This window comes from Orcinus orca, chromosome 1 (assembly GCF_937001465.1).
Source record: "Orcinus orca chromosome 1, mOrcOrc1.1, whole genome shotgun sequence".
NCBI lineage: Eukaryota > Metazoa > Chordata > Mammalia > Artiodactyla > Delphinidae > Orcinus > Orcinus orca.
Genome location: NC_064559.1, coordinates 121205579 through 121220480, shown reverse-complemented (window position 1 = coordinate 121220480; position 14902 = coordinate 121205579). Strand labels below are relative to the sequence as shown.

Genomic DNA, 14902 nt, shown 5'->3' with positions numbered 1-14902 from the left:
GGACAGTGGCCACCACAGGAAGAGTGGAATTTTGTCACTCTATACTTCAGATTTCACTACAGAATTTTAATTGTGGAATCAGTAAGGTACAAATAAGAAGAGGTTATTTTATTGATCTGGTTACTACCAACTATTTCTCTGAGTTTAACTCTTTAATTGCTATACCTACCGATTTCTAGGGTTCCAGTCAATTTTGCAGGGAGGGGAAGAGCTCATCTCAGCTCTTAAAAATGACTGCCAAGACGGAAGAGAGAAGCCGAGTCCAGCCTCATTTCCGGTCCCGCCGCCTGCCAAGCCACTTCCGGTCCAGCGTCCAGAGCTGGGTGTGGCTCTGAGCGTCGCGTGTCGACCCCGCTGGCTGGGTGTGGTGGTGGGCGCCACCCCGACTCTCCAGTCTTGTGGTTCCCAGGGCAAGGTGGCAGTAATGCTGACGCTGGCAAGCCCACTGAAGCGGGATGATGGTTGGTCTCAAAGGGTCGCTCCCGGGAGTCAGCCACAGCCTCTGACTCCCTCAGCGGGTTTCGGCGAGAGACAGTCTACTTGTTAAAGAGACTGCACAACTTGAAGCTAATTTACCTTGTACATGTAAAGTGCATTTTCCTCAACCAAACAAGCTTCATTGCTTTCAGCTAACTGTAACCCCAGGATTTTTTTTTTTTTTTTTTGGTTTTGTGTTTTTTGATAGATGAGGGTTACGACGAGGGTGGAAAATTTCAATTTGATACTGAAGTTCCTGATATGTACAACGTGGTGCCTCCCACAGTGAAATGCTTGACCAGGATCTGGCACCCCAACATCATAGAGAGAGGCGAAGTATGTCTGAGTTTACTGAGAGAACGTTTGATTGACAGCACCGGCTGCGCTCCCACGAGGACACTGAAGGATATTGTTCGGGGATTCAACGCTTTGTTAAGTGATCTTTTGAATTTTGATGATCCACTGCATATTGAAGCTGCAGAACATCATTTGCCAGACAAGGAGGACTTCCAGAATAAAGTTAAAGAGTACATGAAACATGCCAGAGGATAAGACGAGAACACTGCAGCGCCGTGGACTGTGCATTATAAGTTTGTCTCCAACTGAAACAAAAAGGGAGCCTCTTCCTCAGTCCTCGCGCTCCCCTCGGTCCCATTGGGTCCTCAAGTCCTGTGACTATGTTGTCCTGAGGAAGAACCTCTTAATGACTGCCCATTGTAGATGGAGAGTTCTACATAAATACAGCAAGAGAATGTGTTTGGGGTTCTCAAGAGTTGTCCCCTTACCTTAACATGCTTACTTTTTTGCAACTGTACTCTATAGGCTGGTGGTGAGATTCTCGAGAAGTTGTAGTGAACTCAGAATTGAGGCTAGATCTTGCTTCTTTCCCTTCTCCCAAAGTCAGTTCCCTGCACAGGTCATGCTAATAATGTGCTTAGTGTAGCTCACAGATTGGCAATCAGAAACCCACTACAAACTGTGATTGGATGCAAATTCTCTTAGTTCCTTCCACAAATGTTAGCCTTGCCTAGATGTCGTGAAGCTTCCTAAAATGCATAACCATTCACTGTAGATCACTTACCGAAATGCGTATTTTATTTAATGTAAGTATATTTTGGAACATTTGTAATTTGTACGATTTAGTGCTTTAATTATTTTTTTCTATTCTCAATTTAGTTTGTATTTTCATTGTATAGAGCAGACAGAAAGATGTTGAGTCAAGCAACTATTGAAGAGAAATACAAAGAAAATATGAAAGAAAAAAAATGACTGCCAAAAGCATTGCTAATAATTTCTATACCTTCATATTTCCAAGGCAGTATCAAGCAAATGGGCTGGTAAGAACTGGTAAGAATGAAGAGGTAAGATGAGAAGTTGATGCTATTCAGTTGTCTGGATGACAGTTAAAGCACATCATTTAGATGCCAATGCCTGTGGGAGAAAATATTACAGAAATATGCTGAGTATCCAAAAATAATGATGGACATTTAGGACCAGGATGGAACGCATGTATATTGGGAAAATACCAGCAGAGGAAAGAATGCATGGTTGGAGCAGGTAACAAGGAAAAGTGCAGAAGGTTATAAGGCATAAAGTGGAATGGGGGAACAGATCATTTAGGGTTTTATAGGCAATTATAAAGACACTGGATTTTACTTTGATATAAGAATATTTTGGAGGGATTTAAGTAAATCAAAAACATTTAAAAATAGTTTAAGGAATAAGTGAATGCAGAGAAATAGAATAAGAAGATAATGCAATGATAGAAGCAAGAAATAATGGTTGGTTGAACTCTAATAATATCTCGGAGTTGGTGAGGATGGATCAGTTACTGGATATATTTTGATGGTGCATATGATGTGAGGTATGAGAGAAACAGATAAGCCACAGATGATATCAGGAGGTTTGCCTTGAGCTCCTAAAGTAAGGGAAAGGTTTTTTTAAAGAAAAACCTTCTTTTATTAATGGTGGGGAAGATCAAGAGGTTGGTTTTGAACGTGTTACATTTTTTTAAGGCAAACTAAACATCCGGGGAAAGTTTGATTAGGCAGTTTGATATACCAAACCTGGACATTCTGAAGTGTAGAGGAAGAGGATGGAGAATCAGAAAGGAGACTGGGAAAGAGACAGGGTGGTGTCTCAGAAGCCAGTTGTAGAAAGTGAGTCAAGAGAATGGAACCATTAAATTGTACTAAAGGGTTGAATATGGTGAAAACTGAGTTTAGTCACATTGTGGCCACTAACGATCTTGACAAGCTTTGTTTTAGATGAATAGAGACTGCAGTCCTACTGGAGTGAGATCAAAGAGAATGGGAAGAAATGAATAAAAAGTAGCAAGGAGATATACTGCAAAGGAGAGTAAACAAAGGAATGATGTCTGTAGAGGGATGGGTGGGAATGGGGGGAAAGAGAGGGAGAGGGAGAGAGTGAGAGAGATTTATTTTTCCCAAGAGGGAGAACGCAAAGCCAAGTAGAAGTGTCTGGTACCTAATCAGTTTGTGGAATTGAGACTCTTTATTTATACTTATTTAATCCTTCCTTGGTTTTCATAAAGGGATAGTTTACATATAACTGAATTTTCATTCTAAGCAGCTGAGACAAAATAGAAGTAAGAAGAAGATTGATTTTGTTGAAAAATCATAAGAAATCTGCAGCTATACTCTCTTAGAAAACTCAGAAATGCATGGTATATAGTTAAAATCTTAAGTTTAAATACAAGTCTTAAAGGTCTCAAAGTTTTATTCATATATTTGTCCACCAAAAACGTTCTTTTTGGGACAACAGATTTAGTTTCAGGGTGAAACAAATTCCGCTGGCTGCTGGCACAGAGTTTCTCAATCTGTGAGCCACTGGACCTGGTGTTTTGGTAAGGAGTTCACAAAATCTAGTATAAGCATTCCATTGTCTGCAGACCAATAAATAAAGGCATTGTACCTTTAATATGTGACATAAGTAAAGATATCATCCAAATCAAAAGATTGGGAACCACAATTTAGGGCTATAAAATATACATATATATCTCATTCTTGAGTCTATAAATTCATCCAACTATGCTCTGAGTTTCTAATTTTGTGCAAAGCAATGTACACAAATAAAAAATGTAGAAAAATAAGAAACAGGTTAGTTCCCTTCTCTTTGTTCCCATAGCTTTAGAACTGTTTACCTACACACAATATAAAGCAGATTAGTTTCTGATTACACAGAAGGTGATTCATGCTATTTGAGGGATTACATTATATTTTTAGGATTATATCATATTACAATATGTTTTTATTGTGAACATTTGTACAGGAACATTATGGAATAATGAATGACTATATCCTAAAAAAATACAATACACATTGACTTAATTCCTTGAAAATACTTTATAATAAGTATTTCTTATGATTTATATGTCATAGAACTCCTAACTCTGTCTGTCTTTCTCTCTGCTTTTTAGGTTTTAACGTCCAGGGAATCTGTCTGGCATTTTACACTTTATACGCAGTTCTTCCTTCTCAGACACTGTCCTCTCTGGGCATCTGTGACAATACAGCTTTTGGATCTCTTACCTTTCTGAGTCATCTTTCTCAGTTTCTTATTTATTTATCTGCTTGTTTGATTTTTAAAATTTTTATGCTCTTTGTTCATTGTTTGTTTGTTTGTTTATACTCTTTCTTATCCTGATCTTTAGATATTTTTTACTCTAAAGACTTTTGCATTCAGGTGACATCTTTAATTTTTTTTTTTTTTTTTAAACTCACCAGTACAGTATTCCTAACTCTGACTTTGCATTACAATCACCTGGGGAGATTTTACAAAACAGGATTGCCTGCCCCCCACCACAGAGATGTTGCTTCAGAATTTCTCAGGTAGATCCTGGGTGTTTTTATTTTTTTAAAAGCTCTGTAGGTAATTTTAAAGTATAGCCAGATTTGAGAACCAGAATATTTACATTCTCCCGGAGTGATCTCATCCACTTATAAAGCTTCAACTACCTGCTCTACACAGAAGATTTATAAATATATATCAGCAGCTCTAGCTTCTCTCCTGAGCCACAGGCTTGTTATAGATAATTGCTCAGTTTGCATTCCTTCTTTTCTTCACTCCCTGAATGTTTTTGAGTGCTACCAAGTGCTAGGTGCTCAGCTAGACAGAGGGATTCAGAAATGAGCTAGATATTGTTACTGCCCTCAGGGAATTTAAGTAATATATGAAATAAAGACAAATAAATAGACAACTAAGTACTGTGTTGTCATAGCCACTACAGAGGAAAGACGAGAACGTAGGATATACACCTAACCCAGATGGGGCAGACTTGTAGAACTCGGGGGACTTTTGTCTCAGGTATGTACAGAAGATAAAGTATGTCTCGAAATATGGAAATATATTTTCTAGGTGTAAAAGATGGTGATATGGGGAGAGAGAGGATTATTCACAGAAATAGGGACAAAGAAAACTGGGATATATCTGGGGAAGTACACATACAGCTTTCTGTGGCAGAACTGTCTCCTCTTCATGATTTCCCATTAAAATAGTTCTGCTAATTTTATAACTAAACTTCATAGAACAATTATATCTATCAGTTAAAGGGTCTTACTGAAAACTCATATAAGAAAAATGTGTATTTATGAACTCAAAAGCAAAATAATATGTGGGAAGTTGCCAGTTATATTCTAAAACATAATTGGTAGAATGTTAGATATCTATTCATGTGTAGATATTTTAAAAACCACATTGAATATAAACGGGGGACACACATCTTCACTGCTACTAGTCCTGAGAAAGGCAATCACACTCCCATATGTAGTCTGTGATATTCTCTGTCACTGTGTACTGTCATTGTCTTGAATATTTCAACAGTTTCTGTCATATTTAGCTTTTGTTTTTGCCTAGAGTTATATAATAAGTCACAAAAGTTTTTAAAAAGTTGAAATAAAATTCAAACAGAAGGTAGCAAGGAGCATGACAAAAGGGATTAAGACAGAAACACTACAGCACCATACAAAGAAAATCAGTAACAGGAATATGAACATAACTGCATTTTGCAATTCTCATGCTAGAGCATCAACCATGTGCCCTGATGATTTACCAACCTTTTTTGTGATAGAGTTCTTTCAGGTGCACCGAAATGATGGAGACTATCAGATCCTCTGAATCTGATAATTGGTCTAAAATATTCCCTTCATCACTCAACTATTCAGCATCATAAACTTTCTTTTACAAAATTTTGGGGTTATAATTCATGTATCATGCAATTAACCCACTTATGGTATACAATTCAATCATTTTTATTATATTCACAAAGTTGTGCAACCATTAGTCACCATAATTTTAGAACATTTTCACTACCTCAAAAAGAAAACCTGCACTACTTAGCCCCCAGCTCCTAAGCCCTCATCTCCCCAGCCCTAGGCAATAACAGATTTACTTTTTGTCTCTGTAGGTTTGCATGTGTGTGTGTGTGTGTGTGTGTGTGTGTGTGTGTGTGTATTTCATATAAATGGAATCATACACTCTGTGGTTCTTTATGACTGGCTTCTTTCACTTTAGCTTGTTTTTAAGGTTCACCCATGTTGTAGCATACATCTGTATTCATTCCTTTTTTTACATCAAAAATTTGGTTTATTTTTAGTGGTCTCATAACTATTTTAGTAAAGTTGATTTCCTTTGGAATCCAATGAATTTAGCTATTTTATTGTGGTAAAATACAATAAGATGTACCATTTAACCCATTTTAAAGTGTACAATTCAGTGGCCCAAGTATATTCACAATGTTGTGCAACCATCACGACTATCTTGTACCAGAACTTTTTTATCACCCCAAATGAAAACCCATTAAGTAGCCACTCCCATCTCCTTCCCTACAGTCTCTGGCAATCACCCATCTGCTTCTGTCTCTATGTATTTGGCTATTCTGGATATTTCATATAAATGGAATCATTATAATATGTGACCTTTTGTCTCTGACGTCTTTCATTAATTTAATTTAATGTTTAATTATGTTATTCTGAGCAGGGACCTGTGACACCATAGTGAACTGTAACGTGTAAATGGACAAAAGAAGATTTACAGCAAACTTCTCATTTCACAAACTGGCTTTTAGCAAGAGAAAAAAATGCTTATTGAGTTTGTGTTATGTGCTAGTAGCGAGGTCTAAGTACTTTGCAAGTATTTTTCCATCTTTATTGAGCTATAATTGACAAATAAAAATTGTATATATTTAAGGTGTAAGACTTGATGTTTTGATATACATATACCTTGTGAAATAATCCCCACAATCAAGCTAATTAACATGTCCATTACCTCACATAGTGACCATTCCTTTCTGTGTGTATGTGATCTACACATTTAGCAAATTTCAAGTATACAATTACAGTATTGTTAGCCATATTCATACTGCTCTACATTAGATCTCCAGAATTTATTCATCTTGCATAATGGAAACTTTGTATCCTTTGATCATCTCTCCCCATTTCCCCTTATCCCCAGGCCCTGGCAACCACCATTCTACTATATGCTTCTATGAATTTGACTATTTTAGATTCCTCTTATAACAGAGATCATACAATATTTGTCTTTCTGTGTCTGGTTTATTTCACTTAGCATAATGTCTTCTAGTTTCATCCATGTTGTCACAAAGTTCAGGATTTCCTTTATTTTTAAAGCTGAATATTATTCCATGTCTGTATAATATCTCATGTATGGATATACAATGTTTATTCATTCATCAGTTGATGGACATTGGTGGTGTTTTCACCTTTTGGCTTTTAGGAGTAATATTGTTATAAACCTATGTACCTGTGGTCAACTGATTTTCAATGAGAGTGCCAAGACCATTCAATGGGAAAAGAATAGTCTTTCCAACAAATAGTCATGAGGCAACTGGATATCCATATTCAAAACAATGAATTTGGACCTGTACTTCACACAATATATAAAAGTTAACTCAAAATGAATCAAAGACCTAAATATAAGAGCTGAAACTAGAAAACTCTTGGGAGGAAAAATAGGTGTAAGTCTTATGACTTTGGATTAGACAAGGACTTCTTAATTATGACATCCAAAGCACAAGCAACAAAAGAAAACACAGATAAGTTGAACTTCACTAAAATTAAAAACTTTTGGCTCAAAGGGAACCATCAAAAAAGTGAAAAGGGAACCCTCAGAAGGGGAGGCAATATTTACAAATCATATAATTGATAATGGGATATTACCAATTATAAATAAACAATTCTTATAACTCAAGACAAAAGACAAAAACCCAATTTAAAAATGAGCAAAAGACTTAAATGGACATTTTTTCCAAGGAAGATACACACATAATTAACAAGTACTTGAAAAGATACTCAACATCATTAGTCATCAGGGAAGAGTTTTAAAACCACAATGAAATACCACTTTATACCCACTAGGAAGCTGATTTTTTTTAAAAAGGAAAAGGAAATTAACAAGTTTTAACAAAGATGTGGAGAAATTGGAATCCTAAGTCCACTGCTGGTAGGAATGTAAAGTGGTATAGCCCCTGTGGAAAACATTTGATATTTCCTCAAAAAGTTGATAAAGTTACCATACAATCCAGCATTTCCACTTGTTGGAATTGCTACCAAGTACACAAAGAAAATTGAAGACATATGTCCATACAAAACCCAGTATCGTAAACTTTCACAGCCAGTGACAAACTGTGTCTGCTTCAAGTCTCCCTCCTCAACGTTTTTCATGCTTCAATTTTCTTTCTCATTTGGGAGTAAAAGTTCTTTTTGTGGAATCACTTAGCTTTTTTATTGAATATATTTAATGTATTTTGGTCTAACAAAAATTCATTTATTTGTGTTTTGGTTTTGCCTTGCTGTACTGTAAATGATAACATTTATAGCCTGACATACAAACAATATGTGTTATTGCATAAAAGTCAACATCTTGTTAACAAATATATTGAGTTTTAGCAATAAAATGGAGATATTTTAAGCATTGTGCATCCTAACACTATCAACCGTTATATGTTTTATTACACTTTTCAGAAATTGGTTAGGGATTTTAGCTTGATAACCAAATGTTGATTAATTTTTTCATTGGGAAATGGGGCCCTAATTGGCATTTTCATACATTGCCTAATTTTAGGGAAAGGATTACTGATGTTATGTTAAAAAAGCAATGCCTTTATTTCATTGTGCCCAGAAAACAGAGCTTCAAGGTGCTGGCCTGTTGAAAAAAGATGTAGACAGGTTTTAGATCATAATGAATTGTATCTACCATGATAAAAAAAAAATATATATATATATATATATATATAAAGATGGCTTTGGAAAGTCTTTGAATGATCTTAGTGATATGAATTTGTTTGAACTTGGAAAATTTCTTCTACTGTCAGTGTTGAGACAGGAAGAAAGGAGCAATACTGGAGGTACTGGGAGTAGCTAAAAGACTGTAGTGGTAATCTGTACAAAAAATTCTGAGAAATTTTACAGAAGCAAAGAAAAGGAGGATAGGAAGTAAGTGACCCATTTTAGAAGTGTTAAGAAAGTAGACTCAAGTGTACAGGAGGCCAACAAAGGGTGAGCATAAAACATTAGTGTCCAAACTGGGATAATTTTCAAAGTTAAAGTGGCCACTATTGTTAATTGCACTGTGTACGCATACATAGTCTGTGTGTTCTGAGGAAATCAGAGACCTATAGCCATCCTAATGATGTATCATGGAAAATAATAATAAGAGAAAACACTTCACAAGAGCATGTATGTGTCAGGCATCATGGTAAGTATATTCCATAGGTCCTATTATGTAATTCAAATACCTATCCTCTACTTATGCCCACTTTACAGATGATAAACACATCAGATAAGTTAAAAACTTTCCAAAAGTGACATCTGAACATCTGCTTTTCTGATTAGGAAGCATATTCCCTTAATTTTTGCATCATTGCCCTATTATTCTGAATTATTGATAAAGGAGTAACTCTTCCTCAAAATAACATGCCCAGACAAAAAGTAATAATATCTTGACAGATGTAATTGGTCCTCATCATGAGGAGGGGGTAAGGCTCTTGTTACATTTTAGGGTAAGGGAGAAATTTATTTGGCACCACATGATCCATATGAGCTCTTCTTGGCTTCCACTTGCTCAATTTTGATGGGAAATGGACAAGTGTAGCAACCCCAATTGGAAAAGAGCATCATGACAATGTGCTCAGATCCCTCATATCAGACCACCAGGAAAATAACCAGAAGGCCCCTTCCCTAACACAGTCAATAGGAGAGACAAGTGAAGTGGACTTTCTCCATCTTACTCAAAAAGAAAACCCCTGGAGAAAACTTGGAAAAGTCAGTGGGACGAACAGCAGTGCCCACCACTGTAACTGGTTTCAATTGAAGCCACAAATAACATTAATCATCTTCCTCCTGTATACCCAGTCTAGACTTCCCTCACCCTCAGCACCTCTTCTGGTCTTGAAACTGAGTGGGACCCTGTGGGGCTCCTGGGTACAAATCCTTTCCGTGTCCCCCATTTTTTGTTTTTGGCTGCACCACACTGCACGAGGGATCTTAGTTCCCAAATCAGGGATCAAACCCGTGCCCCCTGCAGTGAAAGCGTGGAGTCTTAACCACTGGACTGCCAAGGAAGTCCCTGGTGTCCCCCGTTTCTTGTCTGTAGGAAATAGGCTTTATTCACCCTCCTTGACCTTCCCTGAGTTCCAAAGGGCAGATTCAAACAGTAGCTAATCAGGGAAGGGAGGGGAGGCAGAAACTATGGGGGGAGGAATCAAGAAACAATAGTGCAGCCTTGGGACAGTATCCTGGTTCCTCCTCAAGGAATATACATAAAAATATCTTTGAGTTCTTCAGCAGAAACTAAGGCCCCCACCCAGGTGGAGGATGGTAACTTCAGGCTGAGCACAGGATTCCTGGAACACCACCATGTTACATCACCACCAACCAGTCAGAAGAAAGTCACACACCCTGCAGCCCTCACCCTAGATTTTGTGTTCCTTTTCTGGGCCCGGTGGTGACCATCCTGTTGGACCTCCTGTTTGGCCCTTGTCTGTTTCAGCTGCTCACAAAGTTTATCTCGGACAGGCTCCAACATTTTCAGACTAAGTTGTTGTTACTACAAGGGTGGAAGCCGACTTCGGACATGAAATACCTCAGTTTAGATAAGGTAGATACTCTCCTAGCCAGGATGGCACCCACTTCCAGGAGGAAGTAGTTACAGAAGAAAGAGACCTCCGCCCCAATTCCCAAGAAGTATCTTGAATATGAAGTCTCTCGGTAGGGGGGAGTTGTTAGGGAACCATTGACTGAAAACACCTGCCCTGGCCAGCTTGCATGGATTATTTCACAACAGGAAGTCCCGATAAGGAACATGGAACTGACCAGCTGCAGCCAACCAGAATTCGGGGGGGGGGGGCGCGGGGGGCAAAAGCAGGGAGGAGAAGCCAACCCATACATGTCTTGCTGAAAACCATCTTGACTGAGAGATGCGTGCGCTGCCTGGAAAGTCCTTTAATTGGACCACATATAGGCACAGGCAAGATGATTGGCCAGAGACAACCCAAAAGACTAACCCCACCTCCATAAAACCCTGAGACTGTGAGGCACTTGGCAGAGCAGTCCTCTTGGGTTCCGTTACCCTGCTACTCTCTGCTCCAGAGCTCTCTGCTTTGTCAGTATGTGTGTCTCCTCGGACAATTCATTTCCTAGTGTTAGATGAGAATCCACTCTCGGCCCTAGAAGTAGTCACCCTTCCCGTAACAACTGCAGATATAAAACATAGACAGAATGCCCAGAGCAACTGTTTGAGGATTTGAAAAGTAAAAAGTAGCAGGGGAAGAAAAAACAGAACTCAGAACCTGAGGTAAGTATACCTTTGTTTTTGTTTTACTTTGGTATGATCTAACCTGAGCTCAATGTTGCCTGAAGCACAGACATGGCCACCGGAGCACAGACAGGAAGAGAGCCAAAAAAACAAGCTAGTTTTGGCTCGAAGAACATAGAAAACCCTCATTTTTCCATTCTTTCCTTTTCTCAATTCCCTCTCACCCTAGGCCCACAGCCATCCTGTGGTGGCAGTGGCAGCCCTGTCAGCAGGATTCCCAAGGAACCAAAATTCTTAAGGAGGGAATCTTCCTCTGATCAGTGGAACTGTAGCCCCAAGGGGTGAGGCAGGGGGCGTGAAACCCTGTTAGTGTTTTTCTTCTCTGCTCTCCTGCTGCTTGATCCCAAATGCAAATGCAGCAATGGAAAAGCATGTCAGTGGGGTAATAAGCTGCAAGTTTCTGACTGGAATAATGAAAAAGGGACCACTAGAAAACCAGAAAGTACTGGAGAGACTGTGGAGAGGGGGTTGTTCTGGGCAAGCAGACCCCAAGAGCTGTGTATGAAGTCCTGCACTTACTCCTGTGCTGCACAGGCAGAGACGTGATCCTCATTAGTATATCAAAGACTGGAGAACTGGACTAAGAGACCATCTGTTGGCCAGTGGTAGAGCTCATGTGGGAGAGACCCAAATCGTCCATCAAAGATTTTGAACACTGAGGTGACATTGGAACCACAGTCTACAGACGGTGGTTGGAATTGTGACCTGAAGAGGCTTTGTATTTTAAAGGAAAGAGAAATTCTAGTTAGAAGATGAAATGGGTACTCAAATACACAAAGCACTAGATTAGACACAAGCCTGAGATAAGTATACAGTTTGTTCAAATGGCGAACTGGATTAGGTGCCTGTTGATACCAAGCAGGGCCCTGTGGGGCTCCTGGGCACAAAGCTTTTCTGTGTCCTGCATTTATTTGATTACAAGAAACAGCCTTCACACAGCCTTCACTCATCCTCCATGACCTTCCCGGAGTTCCAATGGTCAGATTCAAGCGGTTGCTAATTAGGGAACGCAGTGGATGCGAGACCCGGGAGAAACAAACAGTCAAGAGAAACAACAATGCAGCCTTGGGGCAAGGTCCTGTTTTCCCTGGTTTCCCATACACAAAACAATATCTTTGAGCTGTTTTGCAGATACTGAAACCTCCTCCAGGCAGGAGAAGCTAACAATTAATTATGGTATGCTGCACACAAGCATGTAGACCCCAGACCAGTTGGAACCTGAAGGTTGATGATGCTGACTCCTGCCTACCTCACCACCAAACCATCAGAAGAATATCCATTAGCTGATCACGCCCTCTTTGAACCATTATTGTAAAACTTCTCACTATCCACTGCAAGTGGGGACACATAGTTTTTTGAGACAGAAATCTGCTATGTCCCCCTTTGCCTGGCAAAGTAATAAAGCTATCCTTTTCTATTTCACCTAAAACTCTGTCTCCAAGATTTGATTTGGCACCAGTGTACAGAGAAGCTGAGCTTTCGGCATCACTGTCTTTGAACAGAAAAAGAGATTTATACTTACATCCACTGTCAAAAATAAGCCAGCAATTGTAGTGCTGTCAGAAAAGTGTTTAAAGGGAGTTCCCTGGTGGTCTAGTGGTTAGGACTTGGCACTTTCACTGCTGTGGGCTGGGTTCGATCCCTGGTTGGGAACTAAGATCCTGAAATGAAAGCCTAGTGGCACAGCAAAAAAAAAAAAAAGGTGATTAAGCAGTAACATAAGAAACATAAAAATAAAACATCACATCTGATCTGTTAAGTTTTTTCAGATGTTTATAATACAATTTTATGAAATACATTTAATAATTGAAATCCTAGAACATCAATGCATTTTAAAATTACAGGTCAGATTAACTGTACTAAACTCTTAATCCTAGAGGTTTGTGTTGCATACTTCCAAAGATTTAATTTTTTTTAAAACAAATATATATTTTTAAAACAAATCTTTCTTTGTGAGTTATATTTTGGTTTTTAAGTGCAAGTAAATAGTTACTAAATATTGGTGCTCAATTTTCTTTTTTTAATTTTTTCTAAGAAAATATTAGAGGAAACACTAGATATTAATTGCAGAACTGAATGATTTCCCAAGGAGAATAGTTATTTATTCATGAATGATAAAGCACAAATTATTTCTGGCACACTAAAATAGGGCTTACATTTGAACTTCAGCTAACAAACTAAGAATTTTCCCTTATGAATCTAATTATAAATGTCATTTCAAAAACTACTTTTACTTCTGCTTTGGCTTAGTGATACTTTTAATTTCTAATAATTGGAGTATATTTAAAGTTTCAAAAGATAAACAAGATATAGGTTTATCTTTCTCATTTTATAAGTTAAGGATGCATTTTTCTGATCCCTTTTCTCACACTCACCAAAGAGGAAAAGAGAAAACAATATAATTGATACTTGGTAAGGAATTAAATAAAATTATCTTGTTCAGGTGCCTTATTTGTTGGGATATGTTTTAATACAGTTTCAGTTTCTTTAATGGCTTTTAACCTATCCAGATTTACTATTTCTTCTTGTTTATATTATGATATTGTTTATTTTTGAAGAAAAACACCTCTTTAATCTATATATTTTAAGATGCTTAAATTTATACAACTGTTATATTTTAAATGTAACTATATCTGTATATGACATCTTTTTTATTACCAATATTATTTCATTAGACAGTCTGTCCTCTTAGTTTAGCCCTGTAAGTAGTTTGCCAATTTTAATTCATCTTTTCAAAATCTATGTTTATTCTTTGTTCAATTTAATGTGTGATTTTACCTTATTATTTTGTCCCTCACTATGTTTTAATGAATTATTTTCTCACTACTACTTCTTGAATCCCACTTCTTCCTTCTGGCTTCATTTTTCTTTTTGTTGAAGGGATAATTTGTGAGTCTAAATGTCTTAAAATGTCTTTATTTTTGCATGTACTCTTTTTTTCTTTTATTGTGGTACACGGACCTCTCACTGTTGTGGCCTCTCCCATTGTAGAGCACAGGCTCCGGACGCGCAGGCTCAGCGGCCATGGCTCACGGGCCCAGCCGCTCTGTGGCATGTGGGATCTTCCCGGACCAGGGCACAAACCTGTGTCCCCTGCATCGGCAGGCGGACTCTCAACCACTGCGCCACCAGGGAAGCCCTGCATGTACTCTTAACAATAATTTTACAGTACATATTGTGTCTACAGTTCTATTCTCTCAGTACATTTCTCATGGCATCTACATTTATTTTCTGGTAATTTGGGGTATTTTCTTTAATTCTTCATGTTCACCAGTTTTTCAATGATATGTCTAGATACTAGTTGAAAAAAAACTCTATATTTTGTGGATTTTTCAACTCATGAAATTTTTCAACATATGGAATTTTTTTCTCATAGATTCTGGGAAAGGCACACCCACAACACACACACTGTCATTATCTCATTGAATATCACTTGTCTCTGCTTCTTTATTAGAATATGTTGAGACTTCTTGCTCATCTTCCATATTTCTTAGTGTCTCTTAATTATCATTCATTATTTAACTTCTCTGTGCTGCATTCTTAGAGAGTTTCACCATTATAATGTAATCAATAA

At 37.9% G+C, this 14902-nt stretch overlaps 1 pseudogene across 1 annotated transcript; it reads left to right on the top strand.

The window, feature by feature from the left end:
* Positions 1–424: 424 nt before the first annotated feature.
* Positions 425–1735, top strand: LOC101273422 (NEDD8-conjugating enzyme UBE2F-like; annotated as a pseudogene). Its single transcript, XR_007476772.1, has 2 exons — positions 425–643; positions 684–1735. The product of XR_007476772.1 is annotated as an NEDD8-conjugating enzyme UBE2F-like (transcript).
* Positions 1736–14902: the final 13167 nt, after the last annotated feature.